We start from the raw sequence: 16,071 nt of genomic DNA, 5'->3' as shown, positions 1-16,071 counted from the left end.
ACCTGGGGAAAACAATCAGAGGAAACCAATCATGACAAGAAACTACAAAGGACTACAAAACTAACAGGAATGGGGAACTAAACAAGAATTTCAAAATAAAAGTCTAAGCACAAATACGTGACATAGCCCCCCCTTTAAGGAGCGGATTCCAGGGGAGCAGAGGAACAAGGCAAAGTCAGGAAGGCTTGAGACCAAGGCAGAGCCGGAGGGATGGAGAGCCAGGGCGACGCTGCAGGCTCGGAGGACCAAGCTGGATCCAGAGGTTCAGAGGGCTGAGTTGGAGCTGGGGGCTCGGAAGACCGAGGCAGAGCCGGTGGGAGTGAGGACCAAGGTGGAGCCGGAGACCAAAGAGGCCAGAGCAGATCAGGCGGACGGCCAGGAGACCAAGGAGACCGGAGCAGATCAGGTGGACGGCCAGGAGACCAAGGAGACCGGAGCAGATTAGGCGGATGGCCAAGAGACCAAGGAGACCGGAGTAGATCAGGCAGATGGCCAGGAGACCAAGGAGACCATCTCAGGGTAGGGACTGGGTCAGGAGTCATGGAAGGCAGCCACAGGGCTGAGACAAGGTCAGGAGGCCTGGGAGGCGGCCACAGGGCTGAGACAGGGTCAGGAGGCCTGGGAGGTGGCCACAGGGCCGAGACAGGGTCAGGAGGCCTGGGAGGCGGCCACAGAGCCGAGACAGGGTCAGGAGGCCTGGGAGGCGGCCACAGAGCCGAGACAGGGTCAGGAGGCCTGGGAGGCGGCCACAGGGCCGAGACAGGGTCAGGAGGTCTGGGAGGTGGCCACAGGGCCGAGACAGGGTCAGGAGGCCTGGGAGGCAGCCACAGGACAGGGACTGGGTCAGGCGGCGGAGCCGCTGGAGGAGAGGTGGGCAGAGCCGCTGGAGGAGGAGTCTCTGAGGGAGCGAGTGGAGCCGCTGGAGGAAGAGTCTCAGGGGGAGCAGGCGGAGCCATGGAAGACTCTGTGGGTGGAGCTGGGAGAGGCTTGACAAAGGCAGGTGGAGCCATGGGAAGCTTGAGGGGCGGAGCCGTGGAAGGCAGAGTCGGGAGAGGCTTGAGGGGTGGAGCCGTGGGAGGCTCGAGGGGTGGAGCCGTGGGAGGTTAGAGGGGTGGAGCTGTGGAAGGCGGAGCCATGGGAGGCTCAAGCGGTGGAGCCATGGGAGGCTCGAGGGGCGAAGCCATGGAAGGCGGAGCCATGGGAGGCTCCAGGGGGTGAAGCCGTGGAAGGCGGAGCCATGGGAGGCTCAAGGAGCGAAGCTGTGGGAGGCTCGAGGCTAAGAGTCCTGGATGACTGGGAAATGACCTCTGTGGTCGTGAACACTGGCAGAAACTCTGGAACGACCTCTGTGGTCATGGGCACTGGCAGCAACTGGGGAACGACCTCCGTGGTCATAGGCACTGGCAGCCGGGGAATGACGTCCATGGTCGTGGGCACTGGCAGCGACTGGGCAATGATCTATGTGGTTGTGGGCACTGGCAGCGACTGGGGAACAACCTCCGTGGTTGTGGGCACTGGCAGTGACTGGTGAATGACCTCCATGGTTGTGGGCACTGGCAGCGACTGGTGAACGACCTCCGTGGTCGTGGGCAGTGCTGTAATAACAGTGAAGTCCAGTGTGTTGCAGTTAAGAGCAGGTACAGTATGTCTGATGCAGTGAAGTACAGTGTGATGCAGCAATGTACAGTGCAGTAAAGTACATGCAGTGAGATGCAGTGAAGTCAAATCAAAATCAAATCAAATCACTTTATTGCCACACAGCCATATACACAAGTGCAATGGTGTGTGAAATTCTTGGGTGCAGTTCCGATCAACATAGCAGTCGTGACAGTGATGAGACAGTACCAATTTACAATAACATCAAATTAACACAGCACAATTTAAACATCTGATATACACAATTACACTCAACAATATACAAATAATAACATACACTGTACAGTATACAATACGCACTATATAGATACACATTATTCAATAAAAATAAAAAATATAAAAAATAAAAAATAAAAATTTATAAAAAAGTATATATAGTAGTATATATAGAATGTACAGTATTGTACTGTATTGACATTCAGGCTGTCGGTTTATAGTCAGTTGTTAAGAGAGAATATAATATAATAATAATATAATTTATGACAGTCCGGTGTGAGATATAAGAGTAAGGGTAATAAAGTGCAGTGCTGATGTATTTTGATCGTGGGAGATCAAGAGTTCAGAAGTCTGATTGCTTGGGGGAAGAAGCTGTCATGAAGTCGGCTGGTGCGGGTCCTGATGCTGCGATACCGCCTGCCTGATGGTAGCAGTGAGAACAGCCCATGGCTCGGGTGGCTGGAGTCTCTGATGATCCTCCGAGCTTTTTTCACACCGCCTTGTATATATTTCCTGGAGGGAGGGAAGCTCACCTCTGATGATGTGTCTGGCAGTTCGCACCACCCTTTGCAGTGCTTTGCGGTTGTGGGCGGTGCTATTGCCGTACCAGGCGGAGATGCAGCCAGTCAGGATGCTCTCTACAGTGCAGGTGTAGAACCGTGTGAGGATGTGGTGGTTCATTCCAAACTTCCTCAGCTGTCTCAGGAAGAAGAGGTGCTGAAGAGCCTTCTTCACAATGACTTCAGTGTGGATGGACCATGTGAGTTCCTCAGTGATGTGGACACCCAGGAACTTGAAGCTGCTGACTCTCTCCACTGGTGCTCCATTGATGGTGATGGGACTGTGTTCTCTGTCTTTTCTTCTGAAGTTCTTTTCTTCCACAAGCTCCTTTGTCTTACTGACGTTGAGGGAGAGGTTGTGCTCCTGACACCAGTGTGTCAGAGTGTGCACCTCCTCTCTGTAGGCTGTTTCATCATTGTCAGTGATCAGACCTACTACCGTCGTGTCATCAGCAAACTTAATGATGGCATTGGAGCTATGTGTTGCCACACAGTCATGTGTGTACAAGGAATACAGTAGTGGGCTAAGAACACATCCCTGTGGGGCTCCAGTGTTGAGGGTTAGTGATGAGATGTTGCTGCCTATTCTAACCACCTGGCGTCTGCTTGACAGGAAGTCCAGGATCCAGCTGCACAGCGAGCTGTTTAAGCCCAGAGCCCTGAGTTTCTCATCTAGCTTGGAGGGCACTATGGTGTTGAATGCTGAGCTGTAGTCTACAAACAGCATTCTCACATAAGTGTTCTTTTTTTCCAGGTGGGAGAGAGCAGTGTGTATTGTAGATGCAATGGCATCATCAGTGGAGCGGTTGTTGCGGTAAGCAAACTGCAACGGGTCAAGAGAGAGAGGCAGCACAGAGCAGATGTAATCTCTGATTAGTCTCTCAAAGCATTTGCTGATGATGGGGGTCAGAGTAACAGAACGCCAGTCATTTAAGCAAGTTATTTTTGATTGCTTTGGAACAGGCACAATGGTGGATGTTTTAAAGCATGTGGGGACTACAGACAAAGAGAGGGAAAGGTTGAAAATGTCCGTAAAAACACAAGCCAGCTGGTTTGTGCATGCTCTGATGACGCGGCCCGGAATGCCGCCTGGGCCTGCGGCTTTGCGGTTATTTACCCGTCGGAAGGATCGTGTTACATCCGCTACAGAGACGGAGAGTGAACTAACCTCTGTAGCTTCGGCCGTGAGAGCTCTCTCCACGAGGGCGGTGTTATTTCCCTCAAAACGAGCATAAAAAGTATTTAGCTCATCCGGGAGAGAGGCAGCGGTGTTCATGGTGGAGTTTTTATTCCCTTTAAAGTCCGTGATGATGTTAATTCCCTGCCACATGCTTCTAGAGTTGGTGGTGTTAAACTGTCCTTCAATCTTGCTCCTGTACTGCCGTTTTGCGGTTCTGATAGTTTTTCGGAGGGCATAACTGGCTTGTTTATGCTCCTCCGCGTTCCCGGAATTAAAAGCGGAGGTCCGCATATTAAGTGCCGCGTGAACATCGTTATTTATCCATGGTTTCTGATTCGGATAGATCCGTATTGTTCTGGTCAGAACCACGTCCTCCACGCACTTTTTGATGAAACACATTACGTTATCAGCGTAAACCTCGATGTCGTCATCAGAGGTGGACCGGAACATCTCCCAGTCCGTGTGATCAAAACAGTCTTGTAGTGTAGAGTCTGATTGGTCCGACCAGCACTGGATTGTTCTGAGGGTGGGTGCTTCCTGTTTCAGTTTCTGCCTGTAAGCGGGCAGAAGCAGAATGGAAGAGTGGTCTGATTTGCCAAATGGTGGGCGGGGGAGGGATTTGTAGCCATCCCGGAAGGGAGAGTAGCAATGGTCCAAAACCCGGTCCCCTCGTGTGTTGAAACTAATGTGCTGGTGGTATTTTGGTGCGACTGATTTTAAACTGGCTTTATTAAAGTCCCCGGTCACAACGAACGTGGCCTCAGGGTGCGCGGTTTCCTGCTCACTTATAATCCCATACAGTTCCTTGAGTGCCCGGTCTGTGTCGGCTTGTGGCGGGATGTACACAGCAGTGATAATGACCGCTGTGAATTCCCTCGGTAGCCAGAATGGTCGATACAGAAGCATGAGAAATTCCAGATCAGGAGAGCAGAAAGACTTGAGAATGTACGTTCCTCTGATCACACCAGGATTTGTTGATCATAAAACATACTCCACCACCTCTGCTTTTACCCGAGAGGTCTTTCGCTCTGTCCGCTCGGTGCACGGAGAACCCCGCGGGTTCAATGGCTGAGTCTGGAATCTCCACAGACATCCAAGTTTCCGCAAGGCAGATAATGCAGCAGTCCCTCGTCTCTCGTTGGAAAGAGATCCGCGCTTTCAGCTCGCAGAGCTTGTTATCCAGAGACTGAACATTTGCCAGTAGAATAGTGGGTAGCGGGGGTCGATTTGCATGGCGTCTTACTCTGATGAGAACACCAGCTCTGTTTCCCCTTTTCCTTTTGTGTTTTCGCGGCCGGGCTGCCCAGACAAAGGGCTTCGCTTGCGTGTTTGTAAAGAGCGGGTCGGCATTGAGGAATTTGAAGTCCGGTTTACGGTGTGAAATTGCTGAACCAACGTCCAAAAGTGTTTGTCTGTCGTAGACAATAAGGCAGACAACATCCAAGACAAAAAACATAAGAATTGTAAACAAAACAAACAAAACACTACTATGTTGTGTCGTAGCTCGCAACGCAGCAGCCATACTCGGCGCCATCTTGAGTCCAAGTGCAGTAAAGTCCAGTGCAGTAAAGATTAGGTAAGTCCTATGCAGTAAAGTTCAGTGTGATTCAGTGAAGTAAAGTGCAGTAAAGTACAGTGCAGTGAGATGCAGTAAAGTTTAGCATAGTACAGTTATGTGCAATGAAGCATGGTGCAGTGCAGTGAAAAGGCTGGATTACACTGCCCGACTTTCAAACTCTGAACAGATTATAAAAAAAACTTGGTGTCACACAATTAAATCTAATGCATGTTCCTTTAAAGTCAGTTAGTGTCAGGAGTCATGTGATGCTGTGCGAGGTTCGGACGTGTGAACGGTGAGCTCTGCTCACTTTGTTAGTTTTAACACTATTATCATATAAACCGATGAGATTCGATACACTCTGTTCCATAACTGTTCTAGGAAGACAATATGTCAAAGAATTAAAAAAATCCTTGGACTCTGGAGACATTAAAAGACACTTACGTCGGATTTCCGGGGACGCCGTGCGAGAAGCAGATGTGTGAGACACGAGCTCTGCGAACTTTGCTTGTTTTTTAATTATTTTCATGTTATAATCTGGTGAGATTCAATACACCCAGTTACATACTTGCTTTTTGAGGTAAACATGGCAAAGAAGTAAAAATCCTCAGACTCCGGAGACATTAAAAGACACTTACGTGTTCAAGCTGAGGCCTCTGGTGGGACTGCGAGCCAGGGACTCGATTTGGGTGGCACGTCGGTAGATGAAATTCAGCGTCAACTGTCCAACATCTCGGTAATGCTGATGAAGGTTGTTGCTGACTTGGAAGATCTCGCTGTAATATGTCGATCGATTACTGTGATGGAAACAAAATTCTCTGAATTGGTTACAAGAGTGACAGAAGTTGAAAAACGAATCGATTATCTTGAGTCATTGAAAAGGGAATTATCCGCTAATCCGCCCGCATCCAAAACAGATTTGGAATTAATATGAGCCGAAGGAATAACATACGAAATGTTGGAATTCCTGAGCATGAAGAGGGCAAAGATATGGTGGACAAGCTCTTCCCGAGTCTGCTCAACATAACAGGCCAAAAGCTGGAAATCGAGCGAGCTCACAGAGTCCCGGCGTGCAGATCTACTGAGGGAGACAGGCCCTGATCGATTCTGGTCAAATTACTGAAATCATCCTATAAAGATCTCGTGTTGCGCTAGGCGAGGAGCAAAGGAAAGCTTTCTTGGAAGAACCATAATATTTTCTTGTTCCCGGACTTTGCGAATTCGACAAGAGAGAAACGTGATCGGTTCAAGGAATGTAAGAAACTCTTACACCAACAGAAGATCGCCTTTGCATTGATGTTCCCGGCCAAACTGAGAATAGAAATGAAGAATGGTCGCAAAGTATTTACATGTCCAAAACAGGCACTCTCCTTCATAAATACATTGGAGTGAGTAAGCCATTTGATGTTTCTTATATTAGTGGACTGACTCGCGGTTCATGGACTCTATTATCTGAGGAAGCTGGGTGCCATTTTTGTTTCTTTTTGCGCTGGCTCCGCCTAGCAGCTGGAGTTTGTTTTGTGGCATGACTCCAAGAAACTTTTGTATTGATGGAAGATCTTTTTTTACACTGAAGTTCTCGGCCAGATCGAGAATGGACACTATGGATGACCGCAAAATATCTACATGCTCACATAAAGGACGTCTTTTATAAAGTCGACGGGCTGAGTAAGTTATGGTGTATTTTTATTTTTTAATATTTAATTTTTATTTATTTTTTATTTTTTTTTGTGGCCTCCGAGTTAGTTTGGCTCTTGATCATCCGAGGAACCGGGATGCTGGTTTTGTTTTTAGTGCTGGCTCCGCCTAGCGGCTGAAGCTTGTTCTGTTGAATATCACTCCTTTGGAACAGCTGTGGATAAATCTGTTCGTTCTTCGTGCTTATTCCTCCTGCTGGCTGGAGTCTGTTTTGCTGAGTATTTTTACGGGACATTGGAATGATTGTCATCCGCTGAACTCATAACAGCTGGCTCACTGAACCATTGTTTGTCTGTCTGAGGAAACTGAATGGCTTTATATCAGCTGGAGTTTATTTTGCGGAGGATCACACCTTCGAGACGGTTCTGTGAATGAGTCTACATGTTTTTTCTGTTATTCTGCCTGTTGGCTGGGGTCTGTTTTACAAAGTATTTTCTGTTATGTAATTTTGCCTTACAAAATTTGTATAGAAACACCGGACTTGAGCAATCTGATGGCAAAGTTGTCGCGGGGGCTCTCGTAGGCGTACATGGACTGTTTGAGTTTAGAGGGATTGACGCCGGTTGGCGCTGTCGTGCGCAGGGTTAATGCGCATGTTTTTCTTTTTTCTGTATGTTTTGTTCGGGGGGAAGTTCAGGGTTTGATTGTTGCATTAATGGGGAATGTGGTCTGTGTAATCTTGTTTTTGACACACAATTTTTGTTTTTTTATTATATCAATATGTCAAATTTTAATATGAATAAGTTGTCTCTCTCCACATGGAATGTGAATGGGTTGGGGCACCCTATAAAAAGAAGGAAGGTTATTTCTTTTCTTAAACATAAGAAATATGATATAGTGTTTCTTCAAGAAACACATGGAAAGAAACACATGGAAAGATGTGAAAAATTTTGGGAAGATATGGGGTGAACATGTTTTCTTTAGTGTTGGCTCAAGTAAGAGTAGGGGAGTCATTTCATTAATAAGTAAACATCTACAATTCAAATTTCTCAAACAGATTAAAGATAAATTAGGAAGAGTCATTATTGTTTTAGCTGAAATTCAGGGGCAAAGATTGATTTTGGATAATATTTATGTGCCTAACGCTGATGATCAGGGCTTTTTTATAGATCTTGAAGGGATACTGCAAACCACTGACACCCCTCATGATATAATATTGGGAGGAGACTTTAATCTTTTGATGGACTCAGTCCTTGATCATAGTGAAGCAAAAAAGTGTGTAAGCCCCCTAAAGCGACAGTGACGCTTCACAGGATGTGTAAAAATCTTGGTCTTGCAGATATTTGGAGACTTTTGAACCCATCTGGTAGAGACTAAACATTTTTTTCATCAGTCCATAACATTTATTCTAGAATAGATTTATTTTTGATATCTAAGTCCCTCATTTCATCTGTTGTGGATTGCTCAGTTGGAAACATCTTAGTCTCAGATCACGCCCTGGTGAGTTTGGAGATGTTGCCACATACAGAGAAAAAGAAATCATATAGTTGGCACTTTAATGTATCCCTTTTGCAAAATCCTGATTTCCAACAAATGTTAAAGACCGAAATCAATGTTTATATGGAGACCAACTGGTCCACAGTATCCTCTGTGGATGTGGCTTGGGAGGCACTTAAGGCAGTTCTTAGGGATCGGATCATACAGTATGCCTCTCACCAAAAAATCCAAAGCACTAGAACTTGTGGAGTTGGAAGGGAATATTAAAAGTGCAGAGGCAGAGCTGAAGCACAGAATGTCGTCTGATGGCCTCAGAGAATTGACTAGATTGAAATACAGATATAATGCTATTTTGTGAAAGTGGAGTTTTGGTTATTCAGGGCAAGACAGTCATACAAAACTGTCAGGGGACAAAGCAGGGAAGCTTTTGGCTAGATATATAAAGCAGAGAGAGTTCTTTTTCTACTATTCCCTCAGTGAAATCTGCTGGTGGTGAAATATTTACCTCGGCCACTGATATTAATAATGCTTTTAAAGAATTCTATATTGATCTTTATAGTTCTACATCTTCGTCTACTGATGAAGATATTAGAAACTTTGTGGAACCATTAAAACTTCCTAAACTGACGACTGAGCAAAGAAATTGTCTTGATTCTGAGATAACCTTGGAGGAACTTGATGAGATAAGTAAGGCCTTACCTACAGGCAAAGCTCTGGGGCCAGATGGTTTTGCTGCTGAATTTTTTAGATCTTAAGCTACAGAACTGGCTCCACTTTTGTTAGAAGTTTATACAGAATCATTAAAGAACGGAAAGCTTCCTCCAACCATGACACAAGCCCGGATCCATCTGATTCTTAAAAAGGACAAATATCCGTGTGTGTGTAAAAGTTACCGTCCAATTTCCCTGATCCAGCTAGATGTAAAAGTGTTGTCAAAAATTTTGGCTAATCGTTTAAGTAAGGTTATGACATCTCTTATACATATAGATCAGGTGGGGTTTATTCGGGGCTGCAGCATTTCTGATAACATCAGGCGTTTCATTAATATCATGTGGTCAGTAGTGAATCATCAGTCTCCGGTCGCTGCCATTTCACTTGACGCCGAAAAGGCGTTTGATATGGTAGAATGGGATTATCTTTTTAAGATTTTAGAAATGTATGGGTTCGGGAGTACATTCATTGGTTGGATTAATTTACTTTATAGACACCCTGTAGCAGCGGTACAAACAAATGGACTAATTTCAGATTATTTTACTCTGGATAGGGGCACTCGGCAGGGTTGCCCTCTTTCCCCATTATTGTTCTGTCTTGCCCTGGAACCATTAGCAGCTGTGATAAGAAAGGAGGATGATTTTCCAGGAGTGGAGGTGGGAGGTATGGCGCATAAGCTTCTGCTTTATGCAGATGATATTTTATTATTCATCTCTGACCCCACTAGATCTATGCCTGCCCTCCACAGAATTATTAATTCCTTTTCCAGATTCTCTGGATACAAAGTCAACTGGTCTAAATCCGAAGCTTTAGCTCTGACTGCGTACTGTCCAGTAACAGCCTTTCAGCTGGGCGCCTTTCAGTGGCCCAAACAGGGCATTAAGTATTTGGGTATTTTATTCCCAGCAAATTTGTCTGATTTAGTTAGAATTAATTTTGACCCTTTAATTAAAAAGTTTGAACGATGTGGACAGATGGGCTTCATTTCATTTATCGATGATTGGGAAGATTAATGTTATGAAAATGAACTGTATTCCAAAATTCAACTACTTGCCACGGTTTCTCCCTGTAGATGTCCCCCTCTCTTATTTTAAGCAATTTGATAGAATTGCGAAGTCCTTCATTTGGAATGGTAAACGTCCCAGACTACATTTCAACAAACTACATAGGCCGATTGACAAAGGTGGGTTAGGTTTACCCAAGATTTTGTTTTATTTTCCTGCCTATATTCTCAGGCATTTGGCTCATTGGTCACTTCCACTTGAGAGAGCCCCTCCCTGGTTTTCTATTGAACAGGAAGTCCTTGCCCCTATTTCACCATTCTTTCTATTAAACTAACCGGAGAAGTTAAGTCACACCCCGTTATTTCACATTTGCACATGATTTAGACAAGAGTGGCCAGAGTATTTAATTCGGACATTTATTTAAATGTTGCCTCAAGCATATGGCTGAACCCAAAATTATGTACCAATAAGTCCCCTTTCTGTTGGTCAGAGTGGATTGTGGGTGGGGTTGTTACACTCGGCGACCTGTATGAGAGTGGAGTGTTGAGATCTTTTGAGAATCTGGGTCATCATTTTGGGATTCCCAGATCTCAGTTTTATAGGTATTTACAGCTGTGCCACATGCGCTGTAATATTTTTGGGAGTAGCACACACCCCCCTAAAGCGGCAGATGCTTTGGGAGAGGTGATTACTGCTTTTGGAAAAGGTCATGAGGCATCTGTGTATTACTACCTGCTGGTTCGGAGTCTGGGGGATGGAGCTTTAGCTTCTATCAGGAGATTATGGGAAAAAGATTTGAATTTGGTATTGGAGGAAGAAGTGTGGACTAGGATTCTAAAAAATGTCAAGTCTGCATCTAGAGATGCAAGGGTTCGCCTAATGCAATTTAAGATTTTACATAGATTTTACTGGACCCCCTCTAGATTATATAGGCTTGGTCTTAAAGACACACCCACCTGCTGGTATTGTCAATCAGAAGTTGGAGACAACTCATGCCTTTTGGGGGTGTGTTAAGATTCAAGATTTTTGGATGAAGGTGCAGAGCTATTTGTTTGATGTTTTGGGCACTCAAGTTTTGCTTTGCCCCAGACTTTGTATTTTGGGCGACGGAGCTGTCATAAATTTGGAGGACAAATTTATAAAAAAATTGGGTTTTAACAAGTGTTATGATTGGCAGACAAGTCATTTTAAGGGGTTGGAAGTCTGACGGAGTGCCATCATTTCCAGAGTGGTGTACAGAGATGGGGAGGGTGGCAGCATTTTAAGAAGGGGTATCTAGAGGATTGGGTAATTTGGACTTGTTTATGGGAAAGTGGGGCAAATATTTGGCATTTTTGGAGGGCTCTCGGGGAGGGACAGTGGAGAGAGAGATGTAGAGGTTATGTTTGTGAATTATTATATTTTATTAATTATTTTATTTTTTAATATTTGTTTATGTGTATCTATAATTATGTGGGACCACTGGGATGTTGTTTTGGGTAGGGTTGGGGATTGGGGGGTAGTAATAGAGGGGGTTAAGTATTGATTCTGTTTGTATATGTTCTTGCTTGTATGTGTTAATATAGGAATCAATAAAAAACATTTAATATATTAAAAAAAAGACACTTACATGTTCAAGCTGATGCCCCTGACAAGGCCACGGACCAGGGACTCGATTTGGCTGGAGAAGTGAAGGAAATTCTGCGTGAATTGTTGAACGTATCCGCAATGCTGATGAAGGTTGTTGCTGACTTGGAGGATCTTGCTGTAATACGTCGATGGATCACTGCCATGGAGATGAAATTCACTGAGGTGGTTACAAGAGTGGGGGATGTCGAGAAATGGATCGATTATCTGGAGTCATCAGAGAGGAAATTAGCTGCTAACAACCAAAGTGGATTTGGAACACGTCTGGGAGAAGCTAGAGGATATGGAGAATTGTAGTCTGTGGAATAACATCTGTATTGTTGGAATTCCTGAGGGAGCAAAGGGTCAGAATATGGTGGAATTCCTGGACGGGCTCTTTCTGAGTCTGCTTGACATAACAGGCTAAATGCTGAAAATCGAGCAAACTCGCAGAGTTCCGGCTCAGTGATCCACTGAGGGAGACAGGCCCCGATCAATTCTGGCCAAATTTCTGAGATAATCTGATAAAGATCTTGTGTTACGTGAGGCGAGGTGTAAAGGAAGGCTTTCTTGGAAAAACCACAGAATTTTCTTGTTCCCAGACTTTGCGAATTCGACAAGAGAGAAACGTGATCGATTCAAGGAATGCAAGAAACTCGTACATCAACGGAAGGTCGCTTTTGCACTGATGTTCCTGGCCAAATTGAGAATAGATGCTAAGGATGGCCGCAAAACATTCACATGCCCACAGCAAGCATTGTCCTTCATAAAGTCAATGGAGTAAGTTAATTTGTGGTACTCAAGTCGCAGCCGAGTGGGCCTGACTCACTGAACATTCACTTGACTGTTCGAGGAACTGAGCGCCTTTTTTGTTTCTTTTTGTACTGGTTCCGCATGTGGCTGGAGTTTGTTTTGTGGAATAACACTCCTTCAGGACAGTGTTGTGGATGAATCTGCACGTTCTTTGTGCTTATGCCTCCTATTGGCTGGAGTTTGTTTTGTGGAGTATTTCTTGCAAGACATTGGAGTGATTAGGTCATTTGTTGCACTCATGTAGCAGTCGAATGGGCCGGCTCACTGAACATTTGTTTGACTGTCTGTGGGAAATGAGCGGCTTTTTTTTATTTTGCATTTACTATTATTTTGTATTTATTTATTATTATTATAAAAAAAAATTGTGCTGGTTCTGCCTAGCAGCTGGAGTTTGTTTTGTTCAGGAAAACACCTTCGGGAAAGTTATGTGGATGAATCTACATGTTCTTTATGTTTATTCCACCTATTGCTGGAGTTTGTTTTATAGATTATATTTGTTGTGTAATTCTGTCTCACAAAATTTGTATAGAAACACAGAACTTGAGCATTCCGATGGCAAATGTGTCGCAGGGGCTCTCGTAGGCGTACATAGACTGTTTGAGTTTAGAGGGATGGACACCAGTTGGCACTGTTGTGTGCAGGGTTAACGCGCACATTTTTCTTTTTTCTGTTTGTTTGGTTCAGGGGGGGAGTTCGGGGTTTGATTGTTGCTCTAATGTTAAACCTGCTGGTGATGCCAATCAGAAGGTGTGTTTGGTGGTGTGTTAAGATTCATGAATTTTGGCTGAAGATTCAGAGTTTTCTGTGTGATGTATTGGGCGCTCAGATTTAGTTTTGTACCAGACTCTGTGTTTTGGGTGATGGGGCGGTCATCGATGTGGGGAATAAACACATTTAAAATTGGGTTCTGACCAGTGTAATGATCGGCAGGCAAATTATTTTAAGGGGATGGAGGTCGGCTGGAGCGCCCCATTTCAGGAGTGGTGCACGGAGATAGGGAGGGTGGCGGCTTTTGAGGAAGTGCCATTTAGAAGACTGGGTAACTTTGGGAAATGGGGCAACTCTTTGGTGTTTTTGGAGGGCTTTCGGGGAGGGGCAGTGGAGAGAGATGTATAGGTATAAATGTGTATGATTATTTATAAATATATATATATATATATATATATTTTATAACTACCAGTCAAAACTTTTGAAACACTTGCCTGAAATGTTTCTCATGATCTTAAAAATCTTTTGATCTGAAGGCATGAAAGCAAACCATGTGCATGAACATTTTTTGAAATTTGGGATGCTGTTTTCTCAGGCTAGTAGATGTAATTTAGGACACGCCAACATCCACGGGTGCATCCTGAATGACAGTTCATTTGTATTCTTCAACTATTCTTTTGTGGTGAATGCACAGCTCAAACAGAACAATGCTGATGCATATTCCTAACAATAAAAATTGTGGGGTGCTCTGATCTTAATCTTCAAACGGTTTGCTTTAACAAGGTGTGGTCAACAAAGGTCACATTTATCCACCACAATGGTGAAGATTATCTTTTTTTTCAAATATACAAATGTACGAGTATTATCTTCTAGTCAATTAAAAACTCTTTCATTTGTACACTCCAGACTCAAACGTTGATAAAACACCAAAGGTCAAACAGCAATAGTGCCAAGAAACACCAATAAATACATACACATAGATAACATAACATATGCAATTGGAATTTTACAATTTGAGGTACAATTTGAAGACAGCGACCAAGGTGTAAAGACATCAAATGGCTTGCAGCAGTTTTATGAACATGTTGAAACCACTAAGCAGTAATGGTGTAATGTACTGTATGAAAACTTTGTTTTGATGTGTTTATTTTTTGTGCAGCTAGCCCAATTCTAAAACTATGAGCTACTACTGTTACTTTAGCACACTATGAGGCTGCTCCTTGTCCTACCTAGGCTGACCATATTCTGGTTTTCCAAAAAGAGGACACCTTTTTTTTTTTTGGCCAGGGGGTTTCAAAAGAGTGTTACTATGAATGCAAACTTTAATACAGTGAAAAAGACACTCTATTAGCATAACATAAATATATATATATAAATAAATACAAATATCCAACATTCTTTTGAATGTCCATGTACTAAAATAAAATATTTGATGCCATGAGTGTACCTTCATTTACTATTACTATTGTTTTGAATGGCCATGGAAAATGAAACAATGTGATAAAAATTTTACATGGCCGCAAAAAGTAGTCTGTTAATTTACCTGATGAACTTTCACCTTTTGCTGACACTTTATGCTTCGCAGAGCTAATGTGTGCTTCTAAATTACTTGCGCCTTTATTAGCAACTGACACATAAGTGCCAGCTTTACATGTCATACATTCTGCTTCCCACGTAACTCGACCTGGACGAAAGCATGGGAATATTTTGTGCAAATCTTCTGTAAATTTGCACTTTCGTTTGGGCATTGTTTCCACTCGGCTGTCATTTGCTGCTACTGTCAAGCAACTGTTTAATGCCGAACACAATAGCGCTTTGCGCGTTCGTGGAGAGATTGACAGGCAGGAATTTGGACAATAGTTGCTGCAAGCCTCTTATAATCGACCAATTGGTGTGCGAGAAGGCGGGACTTACAAAGAGGCGTTAAAGCAATGCAAATATGCATGCACACACAATGAAGTATTAGACCAGATGCATATCATAATGCAACTAATGCTGAATCCCGGACATTTTCATAAATTTAGAAATCCAGGCCGGATGCTTTTTTAAGGTCCGAAAAAAAGGACATGTCTGGGAAAAAGATGACGTATGGTCATCCTAGTCCTGTCCAAATGTAAGGTCCGCCCACCGGTCCAAGGACGGCAGCTAATGGCGCGGTAGAAGGGTATCTGTGTGTTACTGTTTTTCCTTTTATGCAACACTACAAAATTAAATTAAATTTATTTCCTTATATGTATTACTTCATTTCATCTGACTCCAATAATTAAAAAAGGTTTAAATGATGTTTGTTAATCATTAAATTTAGGTGAATGTTTGATTATTCTATGTAACACTATACATTCTACACTCGTTCATCCGGATTCCTACAACACTTTGAGTCTCGCACTGGCCGGGTATACAATCTCATAATCACAAATTCGTCAGTCTTGGTCATTAGACAGAGGCGAGTGACTAATATCCTAGATGGCTGTACTCCACTTTGCTCATTCTAGAATATATTATCTAGTCCCCATAGATCTGAACACACTAAATTAAGGTAAGACTATAGCTAACCAGAGGTCATGACCATTACCATAGAACTAAGCTGACCAACTTAACTTCTAATGGTAACTTTGTATAATCATGCCATGGTTTCCCATGTACACTTAGTTAAAATAATATTACAATAATCAGAGGTTGAGGCTCACCCTGTTCTAAATGGAAAAACCCATTATTAGCCTCTACAGTCTAAGTATACATGACTAATGCCAATGCATTAGTCGGAGCTCTAAAACATCAGTTGGTGTGCCCCTCTGCTCCACCGAAGCTGTATTTTAGCCTGTTACTAACCTGAGCATAGATTTGTGGTGTTATGGATTTAACGTAATCTACTAGAGTTAATAACACAAGGTCAATCAGAATAATTTTAAACATAATTTGTTAACC

This window comes from Myxocyprinus asiaticus, chromosome 33 (genome assembly GCF_019703515.2).
Source record: "Myxocyprinus asiaticus isolate MX2 ecotype Aquarium Trade chromosome 33, UBuf_Myxa_2, whole genome shotgun sequence".
Taxonomy (NCBI): Eukaryota; Metazoa; Chordata; class Actinopteri; order Cypriniformes; family Catostomidae; genus Myxocyprinus; species Myxocyprinus asiaticus.
The sequence above is the reverse complement of the archived record's forward strand: the minus strand, read 5'-3'. Positions refer to the sequence as shown.